At 38.4% G+C, this 18,908-nt stretch overlaps 2 protein-coding genes across 2 annotated transcripts in view; one reads left to right on the plus strand and one right to left on the minus strand.

Moving 5' to 3' along the window:
• tmem263 (transmembrane protein 263) overlaps positions 1-2,425 on the minus strand; it is an 84,216-nt gene extending 81,791 nt beyond the window's left edge. The window contains exon 1 of the mRNA XM_028816041.2: positions 2,176-2,425. The gene's annotated coding sequence lies outside the window, so the exon portion shown is untranslated. The remainder of the gene's footprint in view (positions 1-2,175) is intronic.
• The window catches only part of LOC114662582 (NADH-cytochrome b5 reductase 3-like), a 1,047,486-nt gene that overhangs the window by 340,019 nt on the left and 688,559 nt on the right, over positions 1-18,908 (plus strand). The window lies entirely within an intron of this gene.

Genomic DNA, 18,908 nt, shown 5'->3' on the forward strand with positions numbered 1-18,908 from the left:
ATGTTTGAGTAAATGGACATTTTATTTAATAATTATTTAAATATTAGTAATGTACTGTTTTCACTCCAGAACAAAAACAGTGACAATTTAACAAGTGTGCTTATTGGTAAAAAAAAAAAAATTTCAACTAAGAGCATTTTTACAGTTTTACATTAAATTTAAGTGGTTATTTCTACTTAAGGTTCTACTGTGCCATATCTATACAGAGTACTCTAGCAGATGCAGCAGGCAATACAAAATACACTTTTCACTGTTATGTTAATTGACATTAATAATTGCAATTATAATATGGCAATAATTACAAACTTTGTGGTAATTGTGCACCACTGAATTCATTATTTTTCCTTTGCACATTCCAAAGATGACCTCTTAGATTCTACAAATTTCCCATGTAAATATCTATGCAGTAGTGATTAAAAATATTGAAAATTCAAAACCAAAGGCCGAAATACACCTTGGAAACTTTGCTTGGCTTATCTTTCATTCCCCCATTTGTATAAACTTTTTTTGATGGTTATATTGTATCTTTTGGTAAGGTGACATACTATTGTAATCTTAATTTTTCTGATCTACATTTGAGATTTTTAAGGTTTATTCATGTGGGAACTTGAATTTTCAATTTATTGGAACCACATATAATTAATATTAATTGTGGATTTAACAATTACATGGTTCCCATTGGTGTCCTGCGGTGGGTTGGCACCCTGCCCAGGATTGGTTCCCTGCCTTGTGCCCTGTGTTGGCTGGGATTGGCTCCAGCAGACCCCCGTGACCCTGTGTTCGGATTCAGCGGGTTGGAAAATGGATGGATGGATGGTTCCCATTGCATTTCATTATTAGCTGTCAATTGGGATTTTTACATACATTACTTTGTCTTATGCAAAATATTTTATTACAAAAAGAAAACTTATTCGATGCATATTAAATGCATGATTAATGGAATTATGTACTTTCTGTTAATATATTGCTTTTTCTTTACTAAATACAATGAGTTTTACATTTTGTACTTATTCAGTATAGTTATTTGTGTTAACTCTCCTGGATATTCTAAGCTTATGCCATATTAGTATCTACCCCACAGCAATGGAGGGGAAGAGTCCGGGTGACAAGCATCATCCATGCACACACTTGACAAATTTATAAACCATGACAAAAAGGGGGTGGTCCACGAATACGTGGAAGATGATTCAAATGGAGAGGACAAGACATTGCTTTTTACCTAAATAATCGAAATACATTACTACATTTTAGTAATACATAACACATGCTCACGTTTTGTAAAATGGAATACTCAAATAAATAATAGTTGTGAATCAAATGAACCAATTCTATTTTAAATAGTCCACTATTTTAAGGCACTATAGGAAAACTGAATCCTGTGAGCTCACAAGCAGCCTGGACGATAAATTAACTAATTGAGAAGGGTGACCAACTGCGGTGGAGCTGTGAGAGGGGAAAAGATGAAAAGTCAGGTAGTTTAAAATTCCCATTTTCAGCAAGTCCCCCAGAAGCATGTCGCAGTTGCTCAGATTTTAGGTCGGGCCGGGCTTGTAGTTACGCTGACTCCCAAGTCCCCTGTAATACAGCCGGGAGATATTGACATAGCTCAATCGACGTGGCAGGATTTGGAACTAGGATCTCTTTCGAACTGAGATGACGTACTACAGTTTCAACTACAACTTAAGTTTTACTTTCTTCAACATGCAACGCTGCTGTTAAGAAAAATGTTGTGACGACGATGCAAAGAGGCATCAAACCGTTCTGCACCCAAAACACTCAGTCGTGCTCCAAATCCTGTTAATCGAGTCTGCCAGAAGACTATAGAGCATTTACTATAGAGATACGAAAACCTAGTATTTTCAGAAATCTTCATCTTGCTAAGCACGCAAACCACAACCTAGCAGGACAATTATATTTGTCCGAGACACGGCAATCTGAAACGTCAAATAATATGGGCTACCAACTCGATTTCGCATGTTAGCCTGAAATATAATACAATTTCAAAACACACGAGAAAGGCAAACGGATTAATCGCGTTAAGAAGCGAAAATGGACAGTAACGGAGAAACGCTGCTTTACTGTCACTCGAAGGAATACAAACAATTATCACTTACGAGAACACTAACTAGATTTAATAATTTGACGACAAAAGGATGCGCCGTAACCCAAACTTACCGCTTGTTTTCCTGACTTTTCTCGTGCCTTTAAAACCACTGGCAACGTCTTAAGAAAGCACAGCCAAGCGCGTCGTTGCGTACAATGCTAACACATCCGTCACTGAGTACGTATAGGGCACCAGGTCCGATAAAGAAGCGACCTTTCAACGTAAAAAAACAACTTTATTTTTTTTTCTCTCTTTCACCATATACGTAGTAGCCTTTGCCTACGTGGCGCCCTCCCATGAAGGCTCAATCAACGATGCCACGAACAAACCGGAAGTGACGACACGATATTTGTTTACTAGACAGCATGCTGTTAAGAGTATTATGTACTCGAGGCCACCATAATCTGTAACGAGTGGTCTGCTATCAAGAGCCGATTCTGCATCAGTCCTTTTTGGTCACAGTTAGGTTATATGGGGTTCATTTCGTTATGTGTTGGATTGTTTTAATCAAGTGTACTAATAAGGTAACAAATCAGCAAAGCTTTATTTCACATAGAGTCGGCATAAAGGCATATACAAAATAAATACTAATATTTTTTGTAAATGTCGCTATGCCTGCAATTGAATTTTAACAGATTTATAAATAAAATATATTTAAATAATATTCTTAAAGGCAAAGGAGAGAATTAAAACAAAACTGAGTGCTATTATGAACTCTCCTTTGCTAGTACTTCTACCAGAGTGTATGCAATAACTGAGCTTGCATTTTCAATTAGCTTGTTGATTCGGTCGACACTCCAGATGTGATGTTACCAGCCCAGCACATCACAGCGTGGTAAATCACACTGGCCATCACAGAGTTAAAAAAAGCGGTGAAGGATATCACTTCCCACATTAAAGGAACACAGTCTTCTAAGGAAGAAGAGTCTGCTCTATCCTTTCTTATATAGTTCCTCTTGTGTTCTAAGACCAGTCCAACCTGTCATTAATGTGAACCCCCAAGTACTTACAGGAGTTGACCACTTATTGAAGTGACTGGACATAGAGGCTCTTTGGTGCAGCAAAAGTCAATAACTAGGTCCTTGGTTTTGCTGATGTTGATGCAGTAAATTCTTTTTGCACCAATAAACAAACTTCTCCACATGACTCCTATACTTATATCTCAGGCCCTTTATCAATACACCCCATAAGTGCAGAATCATCTGAGAATGTCTGCACGTGACATGACCTGATGTTATATTTATAGGTGTACAGAGTGAAGAGAAAAAGAGACAGAATTGTTCCTTGTGGTGCTCCAGTGTAGCTCATATCCATATCAGAAACAAATTGAGGCCTGCCCAACAGATTATCCATTCATCCACTTGTATATCTCTTGTGTTTGCCCCTTAACAGTGATGGCTGAATGGTACTGAAGGTGCTGGAGAAATCAAAAAACACATTTTTCACAGTGCTACCAACTTTGTCCAGGTAAGATTAAACCTTGTGGAGCAGACAGATGATTGCTTCCTCCACTCTAATCTTTGTTCAATAGACAAACTGAAGTGGGTCCAGGTGGTCTGCCAGTGACGTGCATTGAGGTTCATGGCTGGTGAGGCACTGACTCCTTCAGAGTCAGATTTACAAATATATGAACCCAAAAGAGTAGCTTATTCACTATTCAATTGGCAGCATGCACATTGACTACTGGTTATGTTTCATATATCTCATCAGCAATCTTTACACACACATAGGTAAGGTACATATTTGGCTAAGAAAGAATGTTACATTTATAGCAGCGAGAGAGAGCACATTTGCTCTGCACCCTCCATGTGTTCTAAATTTGCCATTGGAATTCCACAATTCAAACTCATTCAATACAAATGAAAGTATTGAGTGGTGTACGAAAAAACAGATTTCAATTTTGACCTTAATTGAAATATTTAGTTGTTTTTAAAAGTTTTTAATTCTGATGCTTTAATTAATTTTAATACAGACTTTCAACAAAAGGATAACAAGAAAAACAAAAGAATATTTAATTTATGGTCAAAATTTAGTTTTTAAATACTGGATTTTTTTTCTTAGTCTGATCCCATTTTTTATAAAACTGAAAACCATTTATTGTCTTACCTTTATTCGTAAAAGAAGTCCACGCGCCTATCCTTCTCCATGAAAATCTCGGTCACTTTCTTGTAGAAGTCCTCCTTATTTTCCTTTAGTTTTAAAAATCTTAATCTTCCATTTTGGCAGTCGGAACAAAAAATAAAAATAAATGGACCGCTGCAGTGCACTTGACTTTCTGATAACGCTAACTTATTGGCACCTCTGCATAGAAGAACAGCAGCAATGAACACCTCTTGAGCTCACATGCGCCTCCTTCAGGGCGGCATGGTACTGTCTGCCTCACCTTGTGCCTTTTCACTGCGGTTTTATGTCCGATCAGCAAATCTAAATATGTCACACACATTCATTAAAGATATTAGCCAGGCTGTGGAAAGTCAGGGTGTATAATAAACGAGTCTGCAAACATTATATTGGCGACATACAGAGAGACAGCAACAGGCACGCGGCAATTGCAGGCATCAACACTGTGTGTGAGGGACGGCGCAGTCCAAGGTGAGGTGAGGGTCGTCGCTGCTGCACCTCGCATTTCTCCCCTGTATTTAAACAGGAAATGCGCCAATTCAACGATTTTGACTATAACAATTAGCAAGATAATTGGAATCATACAGGAAACAAATTTATAGCACAGAACGGTGGACACATTTATTTTATGTTATCATTATGAATTTTTTTTAACTTTTCATGCCTCCCCTGACCGCACGTCCCTGTGGTCTACCACAAGAGGACTCACATAGTCCAAGACCAGTCCCTTAAATGTCTTCATGATGTGAGATGTAAGTGCCACTCATCTGTAGTCATTAGGTGAAGAGGTACCTGCTTTCTCTTGAAGCACAGGCTATAAGAACTATATTACTGACTCCATCTGGTCCCACAGCTTTTCCTGTGTATAGCTTCCTCAGTTGTCTTCATACTTGGTCTTCAGTTATGGACAGTCCACACTGATGGTCAGAGATGGACTTGTCACTGGCCATTCTGGTTGATGTGGTAGGAGTTGTTGATGTAAGACAGTTTGGATAAAAGCATCTGCTAAGCAAATAAATACAAATGTAAATGTAGAAAGAATAGTGAGGGAAGACTGGTCATTGGAAGAAGGTGGCAGGGAAATTCTATTAAAAAATAATCATATTTTACAGTTGAGTGTTCTCTCACTGCCTTACAAACTCTACACTCAGTTATACTCTATACATAAGGTGGGTTTGAAACACATCCTTAAATGATTACTTCCAGAACGACCCAGAATCACTTTTGGTATGCTCCAAAGATTCTTTCAAATAGGTAATGTGATGTGTAAGGCAGAAATGCAGTTACTCCATAATGTGTCCTGTTAAAAAGACACAGTCCTCTACATTTCCTTCTGGGGGTATGTGCCCTGTAGTGATGAGTTTGTGTCACATCCTTTGGCATTTCCTTTAGGGACTAGATCTGTTTTTAGTCCCAAGACTAAACAACCCTGCCCAATTCCTAGTCCTGTTCAGGACTATCTATATCTCACACATGTGCTGGTGGCCAAGACAAATGTACTTCTAGGGCACACAGTGCACTTAAACAGTATACTGCCCCCTGTATTCTACTAGCATATGCAGGACTTTTCTGTTACAAGTGTGTTTTTTCTATCTCTTTCCTGGAAGCTCTCTGTGGGACCTGATTCCGTCTTACATAATGCTACTGGGAGTCTTCACTTCAGTATCCTCTTGCCAGTTGGGTACCCTCTCAAGACATCTATCTCTCTATTATAAAAAAAATCTTTGGGAGGGAGACTAGGGAGACGAGACGTGATCTTCTCGGAAGACAATTTGAAGTCACGCGAGAGACACTTTAACTTGCTCCCAGCTCTTAAAACAACGACAAGCAAAACACGCAGCTCACCAGCAGCAGAAACCCAGCAGATGATCCGACGGCTTCTCCTTGCGTGAGTTCAGCCACCCTACCATCTCTAGTTTATTATAAAATGCTCATAATATTCAAAATATTGATCAATGTGATGAGGGGAAAAAGATTGAGAAAAGAAAAAGAAATCAACAGTAAAATGACAAAAAATGAAAAATAAAAATAGAGAAACTAAATACAGTAAAAATATATAATAATGACATGTTACTTTTACTAAAACACATTTTCATATTACTAAATATGGAGCACTACCATGTTAAGTGACTGTTTCACGGTCAGGTATAGGGTTTGAACCAACTAATTGCGTTTGGTGATAATAATTATCAAGTCAGTGCTATTTGCATGGTTGCTTAAATCAGGAACCCTGTTTAAACTCAGTTTCTCCAGTAATTTACATTGCCTGACTATGTTCTTGCATTATTATTCCTGTTTTCCAGACTACATTTCTTTCTACAGTGCATAAAATTCTCATAATTAAAGTAATCTTTTATATTCTTTCATTTTTCACCTGCTTATTCCAGTACTATTCATGGTCAAGGAAAGCTGGTGCTTATCCCAACAGCATTTGCTATAAAACTGCAACAATCCCTGTGCAGGTCACCAATTAATTACATATAAGCACAATCCTTCATACCTTTTCATAAAAGGAAAATTTAGGGTTGTCAACAAAGCATGAATATGAAACATGAAGATCTGGAAAAATGTAGCACAGTCACAGTGAGAACATGTAAACTCCAGATAATGACCAGGCTGGTACTATATATGAATCCATAACTCTGGAGCTGTAAGACTGCATCTTTAACTGTCATACCACAATGCTAATTTTCAATGTAATCTGATTGCATAAAATGAAATTCACCTAAATTTTCCTGGTTTTCTTCCATAGTCTAAAGACACAGAGTCACACTGATTCTTCTTCTTTCAGCTGCTCCCATTTAGGGGTCGCCACAGCGGATTATGTGTCTCCATCTATCCCTGACTGTTTTCCTCCAAACCGACTGCCTTCATGTCCTCCCTCACCATATCCATAAACCTCCTCTTTGGCCTTTCTCTTTTCCTGTTGCCTGGTGATTCCATCTTCAACATTCTTCACCCGAAGTCCCCCTCATCTCTTCTCTGCACATGCCCAAATCATCTCAATCTAGCCTCTCTTATTTGGTCTCCAAACTGTCATACCAGTGTTGTCCCTCTAATATACTCATTTCTAATGCTGTCTGCCCTCATTACTCCAAGCAAAAATCATAGCATCTTCAAAACTGCCATTTCCAGCTTTGCTTCTTGTTTTTTCAGCAGTGCCACCATCTCCAAACCATACAACACAGCGGGTCTCACTACCATTTTATAGATCTTCCCTTTCACTTTTGCAGTTACTCTTCTATCAAAAATTACTCCTGTCACTGTTCTCCATCAAGTCCACCTAGCCTGCACTCTCTTCTTCACCTTTCTGCTGCACTCTCCATTTCTTTGGACTGTTGAACCCATTTATTTATTGTAAATAGGTCTACCTACACAACCTCTGTTCCTTGCAACCCCCCCCCCCCCCCCCCCCACACTTCCACCACCTTCACTCTCTTTTACACACATGTACTCTGCCTTACTCCTACTGACTCTTATTCCCCTTCTCTCCAGTGTGTACCTCCACCTCTCCAGGTTCACCTCAATATGCTATCTACTCTCACTACAGATGACAATGTCATCCATAAACATCATAGTCCATGGACACACATATCTGACCTCATCTGTCAACCTGTCCATCACCATTACAAACAGGAGAGGACACAGAGCTGATCCTTGATGTAATTTCACCCTCATCTTGAACCAGGCTGTCATTCCAACTGCATACCTCACCACAGTCACACTGTCCTCATACATATCCTGTACCACCCTCACATATTTTTCTGCTATTCCCGACTTCCGCATACAGTACCATAAGTCCTCTCTAAGTCCTCTTTCTTCATGTTTCACTACATCCCTTTGTGCACCTGTCTGCTCTATAAGTGCTTGATCATCTCTCTCTCTCTCTCGTGCACACATTCTCACTCATACACACCCATACACACAACTCCATTAATGGCTGGCCTCTAGCAATTGCTCTGCCTCTTCTGACTGTCTGCAGACAATAAGCCCAACCAGAATTTTTGTACCAATATTGCCATTATATATAAACAGCAGTGTGTCTGTGATAACTTGTGAGGTCACTTACTGATATTGGATTGAGAAGACTAGGCTTGCAATTGGCTTTCCTATCCATCCCAAAGGTGTTCAGTAAGGTTGAAGCCAGGGCACTAAAATGTCCTCGTATGCTGTAGCATTAGCAGTAACCTTCGCTGGAACCAAGGGGCCTAGCCCAAAACATGAAAACCAGCCTCAGACTATTATCCCTCCTCCACCAAACTTTACAGTAGGCACTATGCAGTCCAGAAGACATCGTTCTCCTAGAATCTGCTAAACCAATCAGTCTGCCAGATAGTGAAGCATGATTCATCACTTTTGAGAACACAATTCAACTACTCCAGAGACCAATGGCACAATGCTTTACACCACTCCAGTTGACACTTCACATTACACATCTTCAGCCTGTGTGCAGCTGCCCTGCCATGGAGACCCATTTCATGACACTCTGGACTAATGGTTTTTTTACTGATGTTGCTTTCATGGAAGTTGGGAACCCTGTTATGGATGATGCAGCAGAGGACAGGTGATTTTTATGTGCTATGCTCTTCAGTACTCCCCAGCCCTGTTCTGTGAGATTGCATAGTCTACCATTTTGTGGCAGATTTGTTGCTCTTCCTACAGACTGACACTTCATAATAAAACACTTAAAATTGGCCAGGACAGATCTAACAGAGCAGGAATTACACATACTGACTTGTACCAAAGGTGACATCCTATGACAGGGCCACATATAAAGTCGGTGAGCTCTTCAGTACGACCCCATTCTACTACCAATGTTTGTTAAAAGATTGCATAGCTATGTGCTTTTATGTACTTGTTAACAATGTTTGCGGCTGCAACACCTAAACCTAAAAGTTAGGGGGTCTGTCCACATACTTTTGGGCATATAGTGTATGTTAGGAGATATTTTACATACTTAAAAGGGGGAAGGAAGATTTTCACTAATAGTAGAAATTCTATAAGGAAACAAGGTTTGACATACATACCATGAAAAATAGCCTAATAAGGAACAATGAGATGCTGGCCATTCTGAGAACAGTACAGATATACGTATTTACTTGCTTTATTGCCATATGTCAGAAAAACAAGAGAATTTTTTTGTTTTTGCTCTCAGTAAAAGAAGTGAACATATACAGTTTAAAATACAATCAGCAACCTACATTTGAAGCTTACATAAAATGTACATTATTCTGCGGTCTTTCAGTACTGATTTTGATGTTGCCGTTGGGCAAAACCCTGAAACAGATTGTAGGCTTACTTGAAATAGTTTGGATATTGGAGCTCATCTAACCAGAGGCTCCAAAAGTAGCCAAGTATTCTTGGTAGTGAAGATTGTCATATTATTCACAAGGATCAGGGAGAAATTAAGCACTACCATTTATGTCAACTATCAAAGTGATGTTACCAGAAGGGTAACAGAGGCAGGAATAGCCAGACATGTGCCACAGTTATTCACACAAGAACCAATGCATTTTTAGAGTCACTGCAGTACATCATATTATCCCTCCTTTGTGGCAGCAACAGTAAGCAGCTGCAACAACTGAACATATACAGATCTGGACCACCCTAAAGTGTGAATCTTATCAGTTTCACAGAATCAGCCAGATGTTTCCATCAAAGTCTGGGCACCCATCCACAATGGGTGCTTTAGTTGTTCACATTCAAGGACAGGCTTTTTGAAGCACTGAGACTTGCAGCTAGATTAAAGCCCAAGGAAGTTCTCCTTCTCTATGACCATAAACAATTAAGGCTAGGTGACTCTCTTACTGCCTTAGAGACTAGTGAGCAACACATATATTTTAATTATTAAAAATCTAGATGTAACATACAAAACTAAATAACTTAAATCGACACAGTCTTTATCACATATTGTTGCAGAATTGTTTTAACCACAGACAAAAAATTATAGTGCAAAGAACTTTTGCAGTATTAGTCAAATTTGGAGCTCTGCAGAGGTTAGTGCCAGAACTCTCTAATTTTTTAGTTTACGTAAGCTCTTATAAAGGATATAAATGTCACTAAACTAGGTTTATTAGTGCAAAGCCCAGAATAATTACATAAGATGTTATACAAAATTAAGTGCAGATACAGTATGTAATAGGAATTATATTGCATTAAAAGCAGATACGTAACAAAATAATTTAATGTTCATAAATTTCAGGTCTTTTCCATAGAAGTATAAATATTTGATATTTTTGGAGGAAAGGAATTTTGAAGTTATGAAGAATGACATTAATATGTTTAAAAATCCTAACAGCTCTGGGTAGATCAGCAATTAAAAATACTAAGATGTGTTGTTATAATGTATGCTGTATAGAGAGCTGGTCAAGAAAGTTTATGCTCAATGCTTCTCTGGACTAAATAATAAAAAAGGAAATACTGTAACAGTAAATTTTACCAAAGGAACTTTAGGTCCCAGCCATGTGCTTGTCATTGCTTGTCATGTGGAACAGTCTTAAACTACAATACCTGAAACAGTACCTCATCCCTAATCTGACAGGGCACTCCACCCTTTTTCTGCTGAATGCCATGACCTCGGACTTGGAGGTGCTGATTCCTCATCCCAGCTGCTTCATTTTCAGCTGCACACCACTCCAATGCACGTATAAGGTCACAGCATTATGAAACCATTGGAACCACATCATCTGCCAAAGAAGAGATGCGATGCTGAGATAAATTAACTGAACACCCTCCACTCCTTGTAAATACCATGTCTTTAAATTAGAAAAATGTGAGAAAATGTATATTACTATCTGGTTCTGGTATAACTTTAGTTCAAACTATTTAAATCTTACCCATTTCAGAAAGAAAAAAGCGAACTACCTCATGAATAAACTATGGAATGGGGTCTTGATGTTGTACAAGGAAAATTAGTTAATTTTTAACATATACAGGTATGTCTGAAACCAAACTAAGTACCATGCAAAAGCATACAATAACACACAGATTAAAGCATTAAGATAAGAGATTTATTTCATTAGTGCCTGCTGTGTGATTTTTCACAGAATGTGATGGCTTGATTTTCAAAAAAGTTTAGAGCCATACAGCTATTAATCCATTTTCTAGCTATGTTCCTAATTAGGAGCTGAAGGGAGCTAGAGCTTATCCTGTCAGTACTTAGCACAAGGCAGGAATCACCCTTGGAAGGAATGTAGGTCCAACTAATATTTAAGCTAATATGTATGCTTTCAGGATGTGGAGGAGAAACCTACATACACAGTACGGCAAATAATGAACTGGTCTGTTTCTGCTATTTCCTGCACTGCCATACTGTGCAAGTGCTTTTTTAGAAATAATCAATACCTTAGCTCCAGCCTTAATGTTTAGTAGTGCTATAGTCATGTCTTATATGTGCTGTCAATGCAGATTACTTGTTCCAAAGCAGGCACCCACCCAATCTTTAAGGTCTTTGGGCCTACTGTGTACTTTCAGTCCTTGTCCCCTCTATACATAATGTGGATACCATCTCCTAACAGCACCCATCTCAGGCTGTTTCTAGTAATGTGTCTCCATTCTGACCAACAGTCTTTACTCAGTCAGTCTTTATTTCACAGATCATTATTTTGTTGAACACCACAATATGCAAAAATGCCATACTTATATTTTCAACACAAAATCTGTTCTGATATTTGTACTCCTTGTAACTGCATAGGATTCTGTAAAAATAAAATTTCCAAATCCAGAAGCATAATGGACTGGCTTTTTCGCTAGCAAATACAAGACTACTAAGTAATGAGAATGAAACAAAAGTATTTTACATAATTCAGTTCCTTGTCAGTATATCTTGCAGACAGCAGAATACAGTACATTGTACAACAACATAGCCCATGTGGCAGGGATCAATAAACAGAGCAAGCCAATAAACAGCATATATTAAAATATATGCAAAGGTATCAAACTAGAACACAGTATAAACATGCAACATGTTCCAAACAAAACAAGTTAATTAGATGCAGAATGGTCAATACAACCAAATACATGGTGCAGGTTCATTTCATAGTGGAATTTTAATTACACTTCAGGCCAAGAGGGCAACTCTATGTGAATTATGTCTTACAGTTACAAATTATTTACAAGTCTGGAGGACAGCGCCAAAAAATACAAATTTGTTTTCTGATTGGCAGGGGGACAGAGTATGTTGCTGTAGTGCATAGTCTATGATAATGGAAAGTGCTTGCTTCATACATTTTTTATTAAACATGCCATGTACAGAAGGAGTTGTGGTTCCAGAGATGCACATTGATGTTTTAAACGCCTGCTGCAGAACTTTGTGGTCTGCCACGGAATTATCACTATACCACACTGTTGTACAGTCAGTCAATATGCTCTCCACTGTGCATTTGTAGAAAGTACTAAGGATCCAGGAGAACAGGTTCACATTCCATGCCTCCTTAACAAGACAAATGAGGGACCATGCAATATCCTCATAATAATCTAATGTTACTCACTTTTTCCATATTAGGTTCCCTGCAACTCCTTAATTGAAGAATGTAGAACTAAAATAAAATAATAAGGATACTATACATTTTTTTTAATTAATGTTTGTTTTTATGGGGCAATATAGTCTGGCAAAGATTCATACCACTACCTTCTGGACAATGCCTGTGCAAAGTTTCTTCCCAGCTGAGTGGGTTTTCCCTTGAGGACTCCAGTGTTCTTCGTGAATCCTAGACATCCCCACATTAGATTAGCTGGCATAAGTGAGTGAATTGGAGATGTAGGTATGTGTTTGGGTTTGCCATTTTGCTCCTGCCTTGGTACTGGGAATAAGGCACTAAACTGGATAAGCTTTTTGGAAAATGGATGGATGGATAGATGGACTTATTCTTATGACTATAATATTGATTCTGTAGAGTTCTTTGTTATAAATTTCATTTTTAAAGGAGGGAGTCACTACATAAAATTAAAAACTGGCTGAAAATGTATTTCTTTTTAATATTGCATAATGAAAACAACAATGAAGTCATAGCATATGTATTTGCCAAGCGAATATTGTCAGCTACTAATGCCTTATTTACAATAATGTTAGGACAGGCTCCAGCTCCCTATCATCCTGACCTTTATAAATGGATTACAAAATGAATGGACTAAATGCCACTTGGTTGCTAACAGTATTAATTGCTTTTATGAAAATTACCATTTATAACAATTTTACAATGTTATCAGAGCACAAAAGTCCTGGATGCCAGGATAGCCATAATGTGAACTAATTGATAACACTCAACAACAAATCTGAGAATTACCAAGGTATGGATGTACATAATGTCAAGGCCCTAATGATTTTTTCTAATGCTATACTGTACATTAAACGTCTGACCCTTAAATAATGTTGTTTGCATATAATGCAGTTGACAATGAGTATGCAATATTTTAGAACATTAGAACATTAAAACAATTTAGATTAGAACAGGGCATTCAGCACAACAGAGCTCTCCAGTCCTATTTACTTAATCCCTCAAGAATAACATCCAGTCTAGTTTTAGAAGTCCCTGAAGTCTTACTGTCTACCATGCTACTTGGTAGCTTATTTCAAGTGTCTATGGTTCTCTGTGTAAAGAAAAACATCCTAATGTTTGTGTGAAATTTACCTTTAACAAGTTCCCAGCTGTGTCTCCATGTTCTTGATGAACTCATTTACTTAAATGATCTTATATACAAAGGCTAAGGTTTTTTTGTGTAAACAATGTCATAATTCTGTTTGGTTTCTAGTTGAAATGAATGTTTCACATTGTAAGTTTCTGTGGAAAGGAAGCACCTGGTTTAACTGCCAGAAAGCGGTAATCATGTTTACTTGCCTAATAATCTGTACATCTGACCCAGTTTAAGTTTCACACAATTTCATGTTGGTCTGAACATAAAGAAAATGACTGAAGAAAAGCTGGCAAGAGAGTCAATTTAATGCAGAAAGGCCTACCTAGTATTATCTTCGTGATTTTGTAGATTTGGTGAAATCAACTTAAAAGGAAAGAAAATCTGCGCTAGCTGCATGTGTAGTGTCTGTTTATTTGCCATTTTCTTCCTGAAAAGTAACGGTTATATGTAATTGATAGCATCTGTAAAACTGTGGCAGTTTCAAATATAGTATATTTAGAAAATACATGATGATTGTCTTTGCCCACAATACAAATAATTCAATGCACTGGTAATTTTCCATATTTAGTTTTAAAAAGGGTCTCAGAGCATGTAAAGTTCTTCCTTACTAAGAAAATTCTACCACATGTTCTTTTATTATTACAATATTCTATCACACATTATTATTTGAAGAAGAAATGGTACTGAACAAATGGATTTAATTGAGGCCAGCATGGGTACAGTCCCTAATAAGTACACTGTGTGTCACTGACTAAATTGAATATCAAAATACTGTATAATATTTAAACATTATTATGTTTATAAACCCTCATACTCTCAGCTTGGTTAATGAGAATCCTTGTTATCTGTTGAAATGTTGCTGTTATTGCAACATAACAGGTTCACTCATTGAATATGGTTATACTCTCTGCTCTGTTTAATTTGCTGTCCTTGGTTAAGGGCACTTAACTTCAGATGATATTTTAATGACTTTGCTTTCCTTAAGCTACCATAGCTCATTTTTCAGTACGTTTTTAGACAGTTTTTGAAACTACCTAATTGGTTACATTAAAATATCTGTAGTTCAAGTAGTTTCTACATGCATGAGGTTGGCAAGAAGGAGGAGGAGGATGCCACTACATTATACCTGGATTGTACAGTTTCAGTATTTGTACCTTCATGCTATATTTCTTTGAAAGGTATGTGATTGGCCATGTTACACCCCTTGCTAATAAGAAATTATTTAGGTTAACAGCACAGAAAAGGAAAACTATATTTTTTGGTCAATGCACAGTATTGTTAAGTGCTACTTGGTTTAAAAAAATGCAATATACCAGTATATAAGTGTAATGGGTTTTGAAAAACATTCACTTGATAAAGGTTAAACAGACAAAACATTGCATCTTTAACTACATTTTTAAGAGTATACATTGTAACAAACTCTATATTAGTGAGGTCCACCACTGTAGGAGATTGTTCATCATAAACATCTGTTGAAAGAAAAACAGCTGAGAGAGATGGCAAAGATTTTCTATATAACTCATTCACATACACAGGTAGGGATGATGAAAGTTCTGACCCCTCCATAGGTGGCACTGATTCCTCAATAACAGGACACTGATTTTCACTGCTATCAGAATTCAATTCAATAAAGTCCACAAATATTGGCCCTGTTGGTGGTGATGATCCCTGCAGCAGCTGATTCATATGTCTTTGCCAAAATGTATCATGAGCTGTGTAGGCAGTGCAAGAAACAGATCCACTCTGATTGATTACTGTAGCAGGTACCCGCTTAGATTTGTTTTTGAAACCTTAAGCTAATACAGTATCATCAGGATGAAACATTCTGTCTTTTGTTTTCTTGTCTCGGTGTTCAGTTTGTTTTTGTTGATTTGTTGTACCACTTGGTTTGTTTCTGGTGGCTTTAGTAAGTCAAACGTTATACAAAGTTGTTTCTTTATTATTAGGTTGGCAGTTGAAGGGTTAATCGTGCCATGGTCAGCAGTCCAATAATATAGTAACAACTTGCTGAAACATTTATGAAGACAGACTCCGTCTTCCATTGTTTCAGAGCATGCTTCATTGTCTCTATGAACTTTTCTGATAAACTGTTAGCTGGAAGAGTGGTGTGACACAGAATGAATGTGCTGACCTAAGTTGATTTGTAGAAAAGTGGCAAATTCCTGTGAGACAAATTGAGGACCATTACCACTCAGACGTTGCTCTGGAGTTCCATAATAACAGGATAATTCCACTACATTTTTCCATGGTTTCAGCAGCAGTTTTCAGGTGCATAAGAGAACTATCCATCCACTTACTGTAAGCATGCACAACCATCATTAACATCTTTTCTTCAAAGGGGCCTGCGAAATCCACATGAATACACTGCCAAACCTTTTCAGGTCAGTCCTACAGATGAAGCTGTGGGGCATTTCTAATCTTCTGCAATGCCTTGGCCCTCTTCTCAATTAGTACATCTATCCCTGGCCACCAAAAATAACTCCTTCCTATCTCCTTCAGATAGATAGATAGATGTCTGTATTGCAGTTCTTTGAAAGCAGCCTACCACTAAACAAACTTCTCTGCTTAATTATGGTGGTATATGGTGAGTGATGTTCACTGTCCATAATAGATAGCAGTTTGCATAGTGTCCGCCTCTCTGCCACTGTCACCAGAGAGTCCATTTCCATGGCAACCACATATCCTGCTCACCTGATCAGCTTGTCATTACAATCAGCATCTCTCTTCTTCAAGTTACACCCCCATCATACCACAGCATAGAAGAGAGCACTGGCAACCACCGACTGATAGAACATCATCAGGAATTTCTTACATATGTTAAAGAAGCCCAGCATCCTAAAAAAAAAACAGCTTTGCTCCTTCCTGAACAGACCTGTTGTGTTCTCTGACCAGTATAGCCTGTTACCCCACTGCACTCCAAGGCATTTATAGGTCTTGACCCATTTCACATGAACCCTTTTAATAGAGACAGATCTCAATGATGGTCTAGACCTACAGTAGTCCACAACCAACTCCTTGGTTCTGGAAGTGTTCAAGAGCAGTTGGTTTGACCAACACCATCTCATAAAGTCATTTACCAGACCCCTGTACTCCTCCTCCAGTCCACCCCGAAACGCCCCAAAATGGCAGTGTCATCTGAGAACTTCTGCATGTGGCATGGCCCTGACTTGTAACTAGAGTCAAATGTGTGCAGGATGAAGAGGAAAGAGTAAAGAACAGTCCCCTGTCGAGCTCCTGTGCTACTGAGAACAGTCTGTGATGTGCAGTTCCCCAGTCTGACAAACTGAGGTCTACCAGTGGTATTATCTCTAATCCAGCTCACTCCAATCAGCTTGTCCCTCAGTAGGAAGGGCTGGATGGTGTTGAAAGCGCTGTAAAAGGTAAAGAACATGATCCTCAACGAACTACATCCTTTGTCCAGATGCAAGTGGGTCCAGTGGAGGAGGTACAGAATGGCATCATCCACACCCACCTTCTTTTGATAGGCAAACTGCAGAGGGTCTAGTGCGTGATTCACTTGTGGTCTGAGGAGATGAAGAAGTAGCCGCTCTGGGGTCTTCAAGATAAAGGATGTTAAGGCCACAGGCCTGAAATCACTTATTTCACTGGATTTCTCTTTCTTGGGAACTGGGATGAGACACGAGGTCTTACACAGTTTGTGGACCATCCCCAGTAGTAGGATCAGGTTGAATATGTGCTGAAGGGGTTGTACCGGTTCAGCAGCTAAAGCCGTTAGGGTTTATACTTCATGCGAAGCAACGTGTGTGCCTGTGGACGCTACTGCTACGCAAGCATTGTACTGTTTATACTTGTGCACGTACTTGATGTAAATCTGGAAGATTTCACCAGGTGGCAGTGCAAGATATCATCACAGTGAGAAAACGTTTGGCTTCGCTGTGTTGTGAATTGCTTGAAACATCCATTAAATCCCAAAGACACCGTGCCACAATATAATCTGAAAAGTATGGATCTTTAATGATAACATCCATCAATACAGGGACGCGCCCATTCCAGCAAGCATCGGGCATGACACAGAAACAATTCCTGGATGGGGCATCAGCTCATCGCAAGGTGAACACAAGCATACACATACACCAAAATTCCCAAACCTTCATGTCTTTGGAAGGAAACTGGAGCACACCTTGGAAACCCACCAGGAAAACATGCAAACTCCAGGCGGGGAACACCAAGGATGTGACTCACAGGGTTTTAGTTCAGGTGGTTTGCTAGGATTTTTGCCAGTAATAACCATATCCCTTACTTTAGCTAATATTGGGTCATTCTGGGTGAACCTTTTTACTTGAATTGAGGTCATAGGTGTCTAGTTTACATGCTTAAAATAAAATATGCCATGCATCAGCAGATGTGAGAGTCCATCTGCATTGGAATGCAACTCATACTTGTGGTATTTAATATCATAGGTATGTACTGATAAAAGCAATGTCCATCTTTGTATTTTAATAGCTGCTAGAAATGGAATATTAGTATGAGGTCCAGAAATAGTAGTAAGGGATCAATGATCAGAAGAAGGGTAAACTTTCCTCTAAATAGGTACTGATGAAATTTGCAAATTCAAAAAATAATTCCCAGTGACTTTCTCTCAATTTGTACGTAGTTGCTCTCAGCTTAATTCTAGCATGTGAAGCAAAAGCAAGTGGTTTCTCCATGCCAGAGGGCATAATGTGAGAAATCACTGTACAAACTTCATATGGAGAAGTATCACAGGTAAGCTGCAATAGCAGTGTTGGGTCAAAAATGTGTTAGGACATCAGATTTTACAAAAGCATGGGTAAAAGTTTTTGCACATATTTCTTTTCACTTCCAAGCCTTGTCCTGACATAACAGTTGGAATTATTTTTTCATAATAGAAACTAACATAACTGGCTTACATTCTGACCAGGAAGTGTTTCAACAATCGTCTTAACTTTTGAAGGTGCCTTGTCCAGTCTACAAGTATCAATTACATGGCCCATATATTCTATTGCACACTCATCATCACAAACTTCCATATCAAAACCAAACCCTCCACTAAAAACATCTAAACCAAACT

Source organism: Erpetoichthys calabaricus, chromosome 1 (genome assembly GCF_900747795.2).
Source record: "Erpetoichthys calabaricus chromosome 1, fErpCal1.3, whole genome shotgun sequence".
Classification (NCBI taxonomy): domain Eukaryota; kingdom Metazoa; phylum Chordata; class Cladistia; order Polypteriformes; family Polypteridae; genus Erpetoichthys; species Erpetoichthys calabaricus.